General features: G+C 42.6%; 1 protein-coding gene and 1 pseudogene across 5 annotated transcripts in view; one reads left to right on the forward strand and one right to left on the reverse strand.

Moving 5' to 3' along the window:
• The window catches only part of Acaca (acetyl-CoA carboxylase alpha), a 263,052-nt gene that overhangs the window by 206,207 nt on the left and 43,862 nt on the right, over nt 1-12,983 (reverse strand). For 2 of the 5 annotated variants that reach the window (XM_060387105.1, XM_060387104.1), the window contains exon 1: nt 8,438-8,701. The exons of the other annotated variants lie outside the window; for them this stretch is intronic. The gene's annotated coding sequence lies outside the window, so the exon portion shown is untranslated. Of the gene's footprint in view, nt 1-8,437; nt 8,702-12,983 lie in introns of those variants that run through there. 5 annotated transcript variants of the gene reach the window in all.
• On the forward strand, nt 11,575-12,207 carry LOC132655059 (large ribosomal subunit protein uL22-like; annotated as a pseudogene).

A 12,983-nucleotide genomic window follows, 5' to 3' on the forward strand; every position in this document is an offset into this window, starting at 1 on the left:
CCAGGAACCCCAGAGGCCAGGTGTGTCCTGTCAGCGAGCACACCTTCATCTCCAATGTTAACTTCTGAGGTTTGATAAAGGTGCTGTGAACATGTGAGCTGCTCACCCTGAGTAAAGCCCAGTCAAGGTGTGTGTGAGCTCTCTGCAGAATACTCACACACAACTTTTCTTTACCATTTGTGTTTTGTATGTGTGATAGAAAGTTTGAAATCCTAACACAGCTAAAAGAAAATATCACACATACAAAACACAAATGGTATATTTTTTAAAGAACTATTTAAAAACAAGAAATATACAAGGCATGGTGACACAAGCCTGTGATCCAAGGAGCGGCACATCAAGTTCCAGGCCAGATTTGTCTACACATTAAGACTGTCTCAAAAAAAAAAACAAAAACAATAACAACAACAAAACCCACAAAGAAAAAAAACTAAAAATAACTTTTTATGTTTTTTTTAATACAGTATCTCAGTTACCCAAGCTTATCTCAATTTTGTGTAAGTGATCTCATACTTAAGTTTACATTAAAAATAAATATTATTTGTCACAATTTGTTTATTTGTGTGTGCCCATGCACATATGTGCGTGGAGGTTAAAGGACAACCTGAGGAAGTTACCCACTGAGCCCAGAAAGAATTCTTAAAACCCAAAACCTAAAACCAATAATAATAATAATAATAATAATAATATTAATGTTAAAAACTGATGAATCAAGATCAAAGGAACACTGGTATTTATTGTACTATTCATTGAAAGCCGAAAATTTTTAGACAAAAAGTTTTTAAAAAATTATTTTCCTCCTATGTACTCTTTCTCAGGATGCCACTAAAGGATATTCTCCAGATGAGGAAATAAACCAAGTAGGGAAGATGTGAGATATGAATTCTCCTGTAAAGGGAATCCCTAGGGTGATGGTGAAGAGGGAGTCCAGGATGGCCATTAAGTGCCAGATGCAAGAGGCAAGCAATAATAATAACATTATTATTATTATTATTAAAAAATTAAACCCTTAAAGACAGGTATGTGGATCACATTGACTAAATATTTTTAATATAAAGTTAAAAATATAATCACAGCAATGAAAAGAGCTTACTAAAAAGATACCCTTAAGGAAAGGTATTTATAAATCAGAAAAAAGTTAAAGAGATACCTTAAATTTAAATTCAGTTGATAATACTAGTGTCTGGACGGCTGAGTTAGAAGGATGGTCAATTCCTGGGCCACATCAGACCTGGCTTGACAAATAAAAGCACCTGTACCAAGTATGGCAACCTGAGTTCAATCCCAGAATATAGCAAAAACAAAAGAAAGTTAAAGAGCCTGCTAAAAAGGCCCAATTATGAAAAACAGCTCCCAAAAGAACAAAATCAAAGGCAAAAAATTATAATTCATGTAACAATTCAGTAAAAACTTCCCAGTATGAGAGAGCATGACTGTCAGATTAAGAAACTCCACTAATGAGCTGTATGTGTAGTTCCATAGTAGTGCCCTTGTGTAGTGTCCATGAAGCCCTGGGTTCAATTCCCAGATAGTACAAGAGTCCACAAGGTACCTATCACAAAAAAGAAGGACAGATCCCAAAGAAATGAACATAAGCTTCCAGAGAGGAAAAAAGCTTATTTATCTTCATACAAATAATCAAGAATTAGAATGCTGCTGGGCCAGCTGTGGCAGGCTTTTAATGTCAGCTACTCAGGGGCTGAAGTAAGATAATTTTAAATGAAAGGCCTTCTCTGAATTACAGTGAGTTCAGCCTGAGTATAGTTAAACCATTTTGCTTTTTAAAAAAGCCCAGGCATAGTGATATACACCTTTGATCTCAGCACTCAGGAGGCAGAAGCAGGCATGGATTTCTGTGCGTTCAAGGCCAACTTGGTCTACATACTGAGTTTCAGGACAGCCAGGCTTCATAGTGAGAACCTGTTTCAAAATATATAAATAAATAAATAAATAATAAAGCTATTACTGATATGAGTAAGAAACTTGGAATATAAATCACGTATTTTTTACATTCATGTTAAATGGAGAGGGACATAATAACTAATTAAACCAGAAAATATCCTAATTATTAGAAGAAATAAGCAGAAGTATTTCAGGGGTTTTTCAGCTTAGTTTGAAATGACACATAAAAAAATACACACACAACAGAGAGCAGTAAAGCGTATGTGGAAATGTTAAAAACTGATGAATCAAGATCAAAGGAACACTGGTATTTATTGTACTATTCATTGAAAGCCGAAAATTTTTAGACAAAAAGTTTTTAAAAAATTATTTTCCTCCTATGTACTCTTTCTCAGGATGCCACTAAAGGATATTCTCCAGATGAGGAAATAAACCAAGTAGGGAAGACGTGAGATATGAATTCTCCTGTAAAGGGAATCCCTAGGGTGATGGTGAAGAGGGAGTCCAGGATGGCCATTAAGTGCCAGATGCAAGAGGCAAGCAATTTAGGCTGGAGTCAGCCAGGAGTCCGGGAGAGATTTTGTGGAAGAAAATTAATGGACAATCTGGCTCATATCAGTGTCCTGAGAGACTTAAAAAACTTGTGAAGAGTTGCTACATGGTAAACTCACAGAAAGCTAACAACAGAAATACAGACCATTACTATGATACTCCAAAGAAAGAGTCGTACAGGGAAAAAAAAAATCCACAGGATATGACTAAATCCTGTGTAGCATTTTACACATTCATAACATAAACTTCCTGATAAAAATAAGGCTATAAACTATTGTAAGACAAGGCTTAATATTTGTGAAAAATCAAGTCGCAATAAGACATGCATGTTATTCACACAGAAAAAGACATATCACAAATATATCCGCCAGGAGAAACTGAAGTAGGAATCAGTAGGATTTTAATCAACTTTGCAGACCACGTAACTTTTTAAACTATATACAAGAAATGTGACACAGTGCTAGTTTAGAGTGTGTGAAGCCCTGGATGCAATAGAAGGGAGGGAAAGACGGGGACTTGCCAGGTAAGGCATACATATAATTCCAGGATTTAGTGACCCCAGGCCGCAAGGGTAATAAATATAATCTCTGTAAATTATTACGAGATTTATAACATTTACACACCTTCAATCCCATCACTTAGAAGGCAGAGCAGGTGGAATTCTGAGTTCCCCGCCAGCCATGGCTACATAAAAAGACTTTATCTCAAGCAAACAAAAAAGTTAATTATAATTTTTTAAATGTAAATCTAACCAGGTATGGCGGTATAAACCTTAGTACTTGGAGGAAGATGCAGAAGGAGCAGACTTCACAGTCAGCCTTGTTTATAATGTTGACAATATGAGTTGGAGGCCATCAGTAAACTGGATAAAACCATGTCTGAAAACAAGCAACCAACCTGGGTGAAGGACCAGAAGCCTCTAATGCCAAGACAGGAGACTCGGGAGATTGTTGAACTCAAGGCCAGCCTGACCTACACAGTACTAAGTACTAAGCCAGCTTGTAGGAAGATGTCTCATAGGACAAACAGTAAAATATCTCATAACTATTAGCTGCATATCTTTAATCCCAGCACTCAGGAGACAGAGGCAGGAAGATCTGTGAATTCAAAGCCAGCCTGGGCTTCAAAGACCCTCTCTCAAGCAACAATAACCACAAATAAACAAAGATAGACAGATAGACAGACAGACAGTTATCTGGGGGAGGAGAGACATATTAGTGGTTAAGAGTGCTTGTTCCACAATCATCAGGACCAGAGTTCAGATCTCAGCACCCATGTAACAAGCCAAGGCTCTGAAAGCACAGCTCCAAGGACTATGCCACAAGGATGACATCTTGGCTAGATAAACCCAGGCTTGCTTCCAGACCAGTTCCCCTGGGCCTCAGGTTCAGGAATAAACCCTCCCTCAAAGGAAGAAGCAAAGAATGATGGCAAACACCAGACACCCTGTTCTGGCCTTTTAATATTTTAAAATACATCAATTTTTGTTGTTGCTCCCAAGTCTTCTAGATCTGTTGAGGTACTGGATTAGCACCGGAGATCTAGAGTAAGAAAAATATTTACAGTTAAGGCACATGCCTAATTCTTTTGGAGTTAAACCTCTCCCTAAAATTACACAGGAAGTTGGAAGTGAAAATAAGAACTTGCTACTGTGACTGTAACTCACAGTGAAACGCACTGTGGAACTCACTCTACTGTGAATGCTCAGTGTACATTAGGCCCTAAATTCAATCTAGCACTAAAAACCAAAAACAAAGAAATAATCTCTCCAAACTTAGTTGACCTATGAAGCATCTGATGATAAAATGCATATAAACTGCAAGCTTTAAACAGGAAGAGCCAAAAAAAAAAAAAAATTTAATCCCAGCACTCCACTTGGGAGGCAGAGGCAGGAGGATCTCTGTGAGTTCTTTGTGTAACCTTGGTTGTCCTGGAACTCACTCGGTAGGCCAGGCTGGCCTCCAACTCAGAGATCTGCCTGCCTCTGCCTCCCAAGTGCTGGGATTACAGGTGTGCGATAAACTATTGGCTTCTATGAATTAGAATCAAAGAAATTAAACAGCTTGTCTGCCAGAGCCAGGAATATCAATAAACGCTAAAGAATAAAACAGAAAGAACCCAACCACCCATCATCATGTACTAATCTGATACTACCCCTAATAAAATTAAGAACTAATCAATCAAGCTACTACCAGGCTATTATCCCTGGACATGCCATGTGTATAAACATGCACACATACATGTAGGTAGGCACTGACTAAATTTGAACAAAGGAAGGCAGATTGAAAAGCTTTACTTGTGAGTTTATCTCTGTCATAGGAGACTGACCACAATCCATAAATGAGAATTTAAGAAAAAACTAAGTCTGTTTTCCCAAGATCTAGGTCTAGTTTTCAAACTTAACAAATTCAAAACTTTCAAACTTTGTGTTATGATCTCAAAAAAAAAAAAAATATTTACACAGGCTGATTTCAAGATGACATCTTCATAACTTGTATATATGGTCATGTGATTTCAACCTTCAGTAAAACAATATTTTGCAGTTCCTCATTTAAGAAGGGGTCAGAACAGAATGCTGAAAGGATGGAACAAACAAGTCTCAAGTAACAACACTGGAAAGCAGCATCAATTGAGGACATCAACCTCTGGGTAGAGTGAGTAACATCCCTTTTTGGTTTCCTTTTCTACTTTTTTCTGAGATAAGGTTCTTTTGCAGCCCATGGCTCACCTAGAACCTGCTATGTAGACCACACTGGCCTTGAACTCATGGAAGTCCTCCTGTTTCTGCCAGCTGAGTTCTGAGATTACAGTTAAGGGCTACCACACCCAACAAAATCCCTTATTGTGAAACTCTTCACTGGTCTCCTTAAACATCCTACAACCAGATGGTGTAATGGCAACCTCAATATGTAACAAATTGGTAAGAAAACTCAATCATTAGAATACACCTAAGGAAGATTAACTGGCTAAACTTGTAAGAGCTTATAGGGATCAGATGCACTCTTCCACGTAAGTTACGCTATGTCAAGTTTTTATCTATATCATGTAAAAGGAACCATTACAATCCAGTAAAGAATAAGAATTCTCACTGTGTTTCATGAATTAGAAAACAAATAGACATAAACGACTTCAATAGGAATTTGTTTAAGTGGACAGATCAATGAGGACTACCTTTAAATGGTAATCCCCTCAACAGTCATTAAGATTTTCCTTTCAGCCAATGAGAAGCCAGTGTTTGTTAACTTCTTCATAAGCCTGTTGATTTAAATGTATGGAAATATGCTTGATGTGTGGCTTCTATAGCTAGATATTAATCTTTAAGAACATGCTAAGGGTGCTGAGATGGCTCAAGTGGTAAACAGGCTTCAAGCGTGAGCCTGGCTACTTGAGTTCAATCTCTGGAGACATGGGAATGAGGTAACTAAGTCTCCAAAATTGTCTTCTAACCTGAGCTTTCTCCCTCCTGCCACACACACATACAATTAACTAATATTGATTAATGTTTAAGTTAGATCATGATGAAAACATTTTTTTCTGAACTGCTTCAAAGAGTCATCTCTACCAAGCAGAAACATTAAATTTGCCTGAATAATTATATAATTATTTTATTTTTGTTTCCTCATCCAATAATTAAGGTATTAGCCACCCTAAAAATGACATAAAAACATCTAAGTTTTTGACATTCCAAAAATGACATCATCTACAAATATCTTGGGTCCTATTCACAGATACCCTGGGACTCATGTGGACTGAGGGCTGTAGGTTGGACAGGCCTATTTTAAAGAAAGGCGCAGTGGGGCTGAGGATATTCAGTTGGTGAAGTGCCTGCTTAGCAACCAAAAGCCATGGGTTCAATTCCCAGCACCACATAAAAAAGATGCAAAGGCCAAGTAGACAGCTCAGCACATAAAGGCACTTACCAGGCACCCGAATGGTAGAAAGAGAGACCTCATTCATGTTAGCTAGCATGCAAGCACACACACAAAAACAAACGTAAAAAATAATAATAATAAAACAAGTTATGGTGGTACATCCCAGGAGGTAGCTCAGCTGGGAAAGGGGATTGTTGTTGAGTTGATAATCTGAGTTCAGTCCCCAAGGCTTACATGATACAGAAAGAAAAAACAGATTTCAGACTGTCTCCTGACCTCTCCATGGCTTGCTTACACTCCCCACAAAAGATAGATAACATAAACAGAGAACACAGAGCAAAGTATGGTAGCACATGCCTATGAGCCTAGAACTTGGGACACTGAGGTAGGAGGATTCCAAGTTCAAGGCTGAACACATGGAGACCCTCCAAATAAAAACAAAACACTGGTTTCGGACCAGTTAAACCAGTCTGTATGACAGGTAAAATTTTCCTACTCATTAGCTGAAAAGTACTCTCCACCTGAACTTGTTCACAGCACTTTAAGTGTTCTCCAAGGCTAGCTTTCACAATGACAGTTCTTTAATATTACCTAGTCATGGTCTAATATATAAATTTATTAAGTGAAAGGCCCATTACTTCCCAACTTTCCCTCCTATTAAAAAAAAAGTTTAATCTTTCCTTTGACATATTTCTATTCTCTGGTAAAACAAAAACAAACATTAAAAAAAAACTCTACAACACTAATAAACTCAGGAAGCTGCAGAAATTAGTATTTCACTGTTGACATCTTTCACAGGCCCACAGGTTTTGTTAATTATTATTGGGCTCACATCAATACTCCTGTTAAGGCGTAGTATTTAAAAATAAAGAAACGGAAGCCAAAGAAGTGGGAAGAAGCTTGCTACTTTGCAGCAAGCAAGCACCTACTACCTACACTGCCAAAAGCGATCTTATTCTGCTACACAAAGCTTTCCCAACAAGTGCTTGTCAAATGCACACAGAAATCCCCAAGACAGATGTCAAGGGCATCCCCATTCACGAAGCAACAGACAAATTGGGGAATTCCTATCCGCTAGGAGAGAGGAAACTATGTAACCAAGGAAGGCATACTTCCAAGCCTGAATTGTAGGATTACAGGGAAAAATGAAAGCGAAAAGTCAAGAGAGATCAACTTCTGAGAGTGAAGGCCAGGTTTTTAGATTTATTCTACACATTGGGAAGTTTCCGAAACACTGTGTAGACACGGAATCAGGAAATCCTAGAGTCTTTTGCTTTGTCTTAAATCTCCTAACAAAACCATCTAAACATTTTCCCCGTGTGCTTCTATAAAAACCCACAAGGCCTACATGAAGTCGCTGATTAGAAATGTCCACTTGCCGGATACACAAATTAAAACAAAAAGTATATATATCGGCCCAGACGTGGGAAGAATCTCCACGCACGTTTCCCTCTAAAATCCTTGGCTTCCTTTCACCTTCTTATGCCCTATCTCCAACAGCTGCCCAAAATCGGCAAGGCGAACGCCAAGGGGTAGAGTTTAGAACTGGTGAGCACGCTTTTACGTCCCTCATAGAAACCCTCAAATCCTGCGAGCAGGAACTGGCATAGGGACAGCCCGCCTGGCCCGGGCTCTCCCCGCGATACAAAGGCACAGTGAGAGCCACAGCAGCCCGAGCCTCTGCGCCCCACACCTCTCTCCGTAAGAGAGGAACAAGACTTTCCATGCAACCAGACCCAACCCTCAACACCCGCCTCCCACGTGGTCCTCTCCCTCGCGGAGAACCGGGTCGGACGCAAAGAATCAGACCCGCAAGGAGGCAGCAAGCACGGGGCAGACACACCGGTTCCTCCCTAAGGGCCCTGGGCGGCACTCCTCCCAGGTTCCGGGGTCTCGGGCCGCAAGCCCCCGGACCCCAGGGCCCTCCAAGCGGGAGCCAGGGCGAGGGGAGCTGGAGGCCGCGGAGCTGAGGAGCGGAGCCGGCTGCCCGGCCCGGGGTCTGCATGGGATGGAGCCCCACCGCGTGCCGGCGGAGGCTGGGAGGCCGCCCCCTGCCGGCTGCCCCTCCCCGGCTCGGGCCGTTCTGGATTGCGCCGCGGCCCTCGCCTCACCTCAGGCTGGCGGCACGCAGGGACCGGCGGTCGCGGAGCCCCTGCGCCGAGGCGTGCTGGGCTGGAGGCGACGCCGGCGGCTCCGCGATGGCTGACAGGCGCTCGGCAGGCCGGCCCGGCACCGGGGCCGAGGAGGGCGGGGCTTCGGCGGGCCGCCCCGCCCCCGGCCCGCCCCCGCCCGGCCGCCCACCTCAGCCGCCCAGCCCCATTAGGTACGCGCGCGTCCGGGGTTACTCCAGGCCGTTCACCTCCGACCCCGCTCTGGGCATCGGCGCGGTCCGGGCGCCAGGGGGAGGGGGCGAGACGCGGGCTCAGGCCGGCGTCAGCCAATGGGCGCGCGGCGCGGGGCGGGGCGACGTGAGGCGATGCTGATGGTCCGAGCGCCGTTCTGCCATTCGGGGCCGAGCGGTGCGAGGGCGGGCGGGTCCGGGACGTGGTGGTTGCCCCTACTGCCTGGGCGGGTTTGGGGCCGGCCCAACGGCTCCACCTCCCGGCGGAGAGCGGAGTGGAAGAAATGGTTCTTCTCGAATCTCCCAGCAAGGAGCTGCTGGAGAGTAGCGCGGGAAGGGAACCCAGAGCCCAAGGGAGCCAAGTAGCGCGGTAGGCGACGTGCTGGCCCTAGTAGCATTGCTAATTCGGACACTCGGATGAGGTCTGTCGGTATCGTGCCCATCCACTGCCTTCAGATTAGCGCGGGTAGCTCCATCACCAGCCCCTTAGCTTAGCTTCTGAGCCTACCTCAGAAGGAGCTGCTGATCATGGAGCACTGAAGGAAAGTGTTAGTAAAGAAAGTTTGGTGGTCAAGGCAGGATACAAAGGACAGCAGTCTCATGCCTGGCCTCAACAGTAAGTGCCAGTGAGTCCTGACTTCTTAGATTGCCTTCCATCCTTTACCAGGGTTGCTCCAAGCCTTTTGAGGTGAAGCCTACAAATGTCTCTAGTTCTGTCGCTTCACGGCAAGACTTTTCATGACGGTGTGTGTGTACTGAAGATTAATGGTGACTGGAAGACTTCCCAAAACAATACAACCGTTGAGCATATATAGGCACAGTGACAATGAGAGGAAATCCATTTGACAAGAATGGGGTGAGTTCTAACCTATTACAAGAATTCAGAGGAGCACACAGAGGTCCTTTCCCAATCCTTGCACAAGCCTGTGATGAAGGCCAGGAAAAGTGCAGAGGAGGACACTATGGCCAGAAGAGTAGTTCAGTGCCAGAGGGCAAAAAGTGAAAGGGGTGGAAAGCCACACCCCAGGAAACAAATTCTTGGACAGAAGCTAAAACAGGAAGATATTAAGATTGGTCAATAGGAACAGTGGGATCACTTATTGCCATTAGCTACTCCTAAGACTTTACCCACTCACTTTGGAAGTCATAAGGATTGGAGGCAAACTGGAGAACTCACAAATTTTACAAAATAGTGACCTATATTTTAACAGTAACTGTGTCATTGGGATAAATGTCAGCTGAACAAGGGGAACTCAGAGCTTTAAAAAAAAAAAAGATAATTGAGCAAGACTTTCTGGTTTGACAAGATGTTGAACTTACTAAGAATGATCTGGGAAGCTTTGCCTCTCTGTAGTAGGGCTCTCTGAAGCTGGCATGAAGAAGTGACCGAGGGAAGAATTAAAAACCTTGAAGTTGCCTCTTATTGTTCCTTTGCCTTTTAAATGGTACAGTCTTTTTCTCTAGGATTCTTAATAGTGTTGCTCTTTGTCCACTTTAGGAATACCACAATAATGGATTTACCCTCAGAAACTTCAGGGCTGTGGGGGTATAACCATTTGCCTCACAGAGGCAAGACCTCAAGTGAGGTATTTCATCCTCAAGTGAGGTATTCAAACAGTCCAGCTCTCAGGGAGGGCCAGTGAGATGGCTCAGCAAGTAAAGGTGTTTCCCACCAAACCTGAGGACCTAAGTACTAGCCATAGAGCTCACATGGTAGAAGGAGGACACTGAACATGGTTCATGTGTGCACGGGGGCATGCACATGTACACACATATACACACAGAAAAAAAAACTGTCAAAAAATAAAATGAACTACTTAAGGAAAGGCCTGGTGAAAGAGCTATAAGAAAGAGTGCACTTACGAGGCAGAGGCAGGAGAATCAGGCCTTCGATTCTGTGCCTAGCCTGGCCTCAGGAGACTGAAGAAAAACACCAAACAACAAAAAACTACAGGAAAGAAAACCAAGAATGAGTTAGGATGGCCCAACCACTTCCAAAGAATTTGTTATCAAATGCTACGACACCAGAGCAGAGAACTAGCAAAGGGCTGTGTCTGTAAGACACAAGAGTCTGTAAGACTCCTGGAACTGGAACCACCACTCCTGAGAGTTGTGCTGTTTGGGACACGCCAAAACCTGCCCATCCATCCTACTGTAGGCTTTTTAGAGCTGGTCTCTATGAGTCCTTGCCACACAAGCTGTATGTATGTAAGAGGTGGAGGAAGAAAGCCAAAGGGTGGAGAAAACGTACTATACAAGCAAGACTAACAGGTGGAGAAGAGGGGGGTGAGTTTTTAGAAGCTGAAGTTTTAGAAGCTAAAACAAGGTCTTTTCTGGGCTGAATTATATTCCCAAAAGCCAATGCTGAAGTCCCAATCTACAGTGCCTCAAGATATGCAGGGGTGGAGTGTGGAAATAGGATCTTTAAAGATATTATTAAATTAAAACAAGATCATTTAGGGTAGACTCTAGTAAAATAAGACTGGTGCCATTAAACAAATGGATATTAAGTTACAGATAAACAGAGAAGATCATTTGAAGCCAGAGAGAAGACAGTAAATGACAAGCCTAGAAGAACATATTCAGGAAAAACAAATCAACACTGCTAACATTCTGATTTTGGATTTCTAGACTCCAAAAATGTGAAGAATTCTATATTGTTTCTGTGATGCTATATTTTGTTATAAGAGCCCTCAAAGACATAACACAAAGTCTCCAGGTTTTTCAAAAAAGTCATGTAGTGGCTGGAGAGATGACTCAGCAGCACTGACCACGCTTCCAGAAGACATGGGTTTAATTCCTAGTACCCACGTGGATGGCTCACACAGTCTATAGATCCAGTTCCAGGGGATCTGAAAACCTCTTCTGGCCTTTTCCATCACTAGGCACACATGTGGTACACAACAGATGTGCAAGAAAAACACTCATACAGACACACACAAAAATAAAATTGTAAAAAGATTATGTGAAAAGGAAGCCAGCTCTTCCTGTAAGCAGCCAAAGGTGAACTGTGAAGGTGGTCAGTACACTCTTGACCCAGAAAACCCTACAAAAGCATGCAAATCAAGAGGTTAGAGACCTTGTGTTCAACTTTAAGAAAGTGAAACTGCCCAGGCCATCAAGGATATGCATAGTCAAAATGCCACCAAATACCTGAAACATGTCATTTTTAAGAAACAATGTGTGCCTAGTGGTATAATGGTGGAGTCCATAGGTCATCCAGGCCAAAGAGTGGGACAGAACAAAAAGAATGATGAGTTTTTGCTGCACATGCTTGAAAATGTCCAAAAGACTGTGAACTTAAGGGCGTAGATGTAGGTCTCTAGACATTGAACATATCCAGGTGAACAAAGCACCTACAATGTGGCAACATTTACAGAGCTTGTGGCCAGATTAACCCAGACATGAGCTCTCCCTGCCGCAGTGAGATGATCCTGACTGAAAAGGAACAAATTGTTCCAAAGCCAGAAAGAGGAGGTTGCACAGAACAAGATATCCCAGAAGAAACTGAAGAGACACAAACTTATGGCACAGGAATAAATCCAGCATGAAGAAACGAAGCTTTATTTTAAGAAAAGGAAGGTGAGCATGGTACATGCCTATAAATCCAGTTCTCTGGAGGTTGAAGCAGGAGGATCAAGCATCAAGACAGTCCTTGGCTATATAGCGACTTTGAGGCTAGCTGGACTGCATGAAGCTGTCTCCTAAACAAAACCATTAAAAATGAAGTTGTATGGAGGTAACAAGAACTAATTGTAAGCTACCTTAGGAGAGGCTACCTCTGTTGATCTCTTTCCCTGTTATGGGAAAAGTCTGAGATCTTTGTCACTACAGTGATTATAATCCAGCTGGGAAGGCAAAACTAGCACTATCAAATAGTACTTATGTCTCCTTAGATGATAGCCATGTAAACTTTAAAGGGCATAGGTGAGAGAGGATAAGTTCTCAAAAGCAGATAGGCCCATATATATCTAAATAGTGTATTAGCATTTTCCATGTAGTTCCATTTGGCAGTCATTTCTCCTCTAGATTAGTATGTTCTTTCTCAAGATATGTTCCAGTGGCCACCTGTAATAGGAACACTGGGTGCTTGTTTAAAATGCAGATTCCTGAGGCAGCAAGATGGCTTAACCTGTGAAGGTACTTGGCACTAGTTGTGATGACCTGAGTTTGATCCCCAGGTTCCATGTGTTGGAAAATCAAATTAGAACAGCTTCCCACAAATTATCTGACTTCCTCATCAGCCCCAAGTCCCACGTGCATACACGCATGCACACACACCCACTCACGCACACAAATGTATTCATTAATTTTTG

The sequence above is a fragment of the Meriones unguiculatus genome, chromosome 7 (genome assembly GCF_030254825.1).
Source record: "Meriones unguiculatus strain TT.TT164.6M chromosome 7, Bangor_MerUng_6.1, whole genome shotgun sequence".
Classification (NCBI taxonomy): domain Eukaryota; kingdom Metazoa; phylum Chordata; class Mammalia; order Rodentia; family Muridae; genus Meriones; species Meriones unguiculatus.